The sequence below is a fragment of the Nicotiana sylvestris genome, chromosome 8 (genome assembly GCF_000393655.2).
Source record: "Nicotiana sylvestris chromosome 8, ASM39365v2, whole genome shotgun sequence".
Taxonomy (NCBI): Eukaryota; Viridiplantae; Streptophyta; class Magnoliopsida; order Solanales; family Solanaceae; genus Nicotiana; species Nicotiana sylvestris.
The window spans coordinates 191,346,993-191,349,532 of NC_091064.1; positions in this window are offsets into that span (position 1 = coordinate 191,346,993).

Genomic DNA, 2,540 nt, shown 5'->3' on the forward strand with positions numbered 1-2,540 from the left:
ATGTTATTATGGCAGTAATAGAGTATATGCATTATGAGTTATTGTGTGTTTTGATCTATGACTTTGAGCCAAGTGGGGGAGTCTGCTATTGATTAGTTGATTGCACGGTTATGTGCTATGTTGGTTCTAGTTTGAGGCATACTAGTGAATCAGTTATGGCTTATAGAGGATGAGACCGAGGATGGCTCGAGTAAAGGAAATTTCAATAAAGGTTATGTTATGCTTTATGAGTGTATGAGAATCACGGAATGACTTGAGTTGTTTTGGTAAAGGATGTACGGTGCATAGAATAGGAAGTTGCTTGGTTGCATTAAGGTGAGGTTACATTCTGTGGTGTTAGAGTGCCAATGGAGCACAGTTTGTCCGGTTTGTATGATCGATGTAATTGCGGTTTGAGTAGAGTGGATGACTCTCGAGAATGGTTCTAATGGGTTCAAGATTTTACATGTAATAATTGGAGATTTTCAAGTTGTATATTTGGATAGAGCTGAGGTTTGCATTAGAGGGTGTCAAGACTTATGACATTTCTATATCATTATTGATTCTACATATCAATATCAGGAAGGTGAAGGTAAAACTTTAGATTCACAGGAAGTCTCTTTAGGGTAAGTATTTTGAATGTGGTGCTTTTTGGGATATTTGAGGGAGAATTCAGTGGCTTATGAACATTAGATGGTGTAATGTTATGCTAAAGTTTGTGGGGCAAGTTTTGGTTAAGGATAATGGTGTACTAGCAAGGAAATGTATAAATTTGAAGGCAATACGAAAGGAACTCAGAGAGTTAGGACAACTTGGTAGTAGGTTAGATTGACATGATAATGGATATGATCGGTTCTTGGGTGCTTATGATGCGGTGGGTTTCTACAGGTGTTTCGCGGTAATGCTCTTAGGTTTTGATGGCTTGCGTAGCTTGGTTGAGTTAAAGGAATTCAGTCCAGATGGTTGGGTTGTGTGACAGTGGGATTCAGAGAGTTCTTGATGGTTTCTACCACAGTAGAGAGGTATATTTTCTATTGACGTGAGAAACATGTGATGTGTAGTGATTTTCTTTTAGATGGGATCAAATGGAAAAGTTCTTGGCCGGTTGAGTACATAGTTGCTTGTAGCTCGGAGTGGAATATGAAGTTCTCATGTTTATTATAGGATGTCATGGTATATACGGTATGTTGTGTAGGGTTGAGATTTGCGTGTGTAAGGTCGTGATTCAGTTTTGAAAGGAAGGTCATAAATTCTTAGGCATCATGGACGGTTCCAGATGATGAGATAAATGAGACCATTAATTGGTGTGGCTTGATGAGGGTATACATTTTAGAAAGGGCGATGTGTTTGAGTTATGTATACTTCATTGGTATTGTGGCACTATCTTGTCTGATCGACTGCTGATATTCAAAGTTTGCTTGGTGGCATAAGAGAATTTTTGGAGTACCCTCGTGGAATGATTGAGTATTAGAGGTGTGTTAGATATTCGGGCAGTGGAGTTGGGATCGGATATGGTGATTTGTATGCTTTATGAACTCGGAGACTGGCAGTTCTCATAAACAAGTTATTTTGTGGTTGTGGACTGTAAAGATGTGGGCAAAGCCAGTAAGATGTTGTACGTGCCATGATTTAGTCGTTGTGAACTTTCGAAAAGTTATTCATCAATTATGAGTGACCAGAGTTGATTTGGGTTCATTGGTAGGCCCAATATGGATGGGTGTTCTGCATTGACTCGGGTATGTTGACTCCGAACTAATATTGTTGAGGGATGTGCCATTCGATTGTCATTAAGATTATTCATGTTTGGGCAGAGCTATGAGTTACTTTTCTGTGTTGCGACGCATTAGGATTTGTTGGTTATAGGCACATGTAGTGTGGTTTTATTGGGGTCTCTCAGTGGAATTCGAGCGGGAAGAGTATTGGGTATTGCTCGGTGGATAACGTATTGGTTGTGTCCTTTCGGGTTTGTGTGATGTTATGTCATTTTCCTTGTCGTGGTTATGATGATTTGCTTTTGGTACTAGACATCAAATTGAGTGTGGTTGTTGATTTTGAGCATAGCGACTCGAGGTGTTTTATGTGGACCAGTGATTGGATAGGGTCGCGCAATGCAGCAAAGTTATGTGGAGGTATGATCCTTTGGGTTAGATTCGTGTGTTCTGGTTCTACGATGTGTGATAGGTTCTCAGCATTATGTGGTGGTGGTACTGGTGAGCTTGCGATACAACTCTCTCATTTGAGTCATTTTTCCATGATTTGAGTACATACGGACTGTTGCTTATTGGTGCGCGGGTCGCACGAGTTGTGGCTTTTGATTGTATTGATGTGTCATATCATTAGAGTAGTCATGTTAGATGAGATAAGGACATTGGGATCTAGAATGAATACTATCAGATTCGATTTCAGCATGTTGGAAGGATAATATCGGGATTCGGCTTAGAAATTTACTATTGTCCTTGCCAAAAGAGAGGGAGCTTCATGAATGGTTGATCTGAGGAATTATTATGATTCTACGTGTTTCTTTCATCATTGGCAGTATACGAAAGTGTTGGAATGAGACT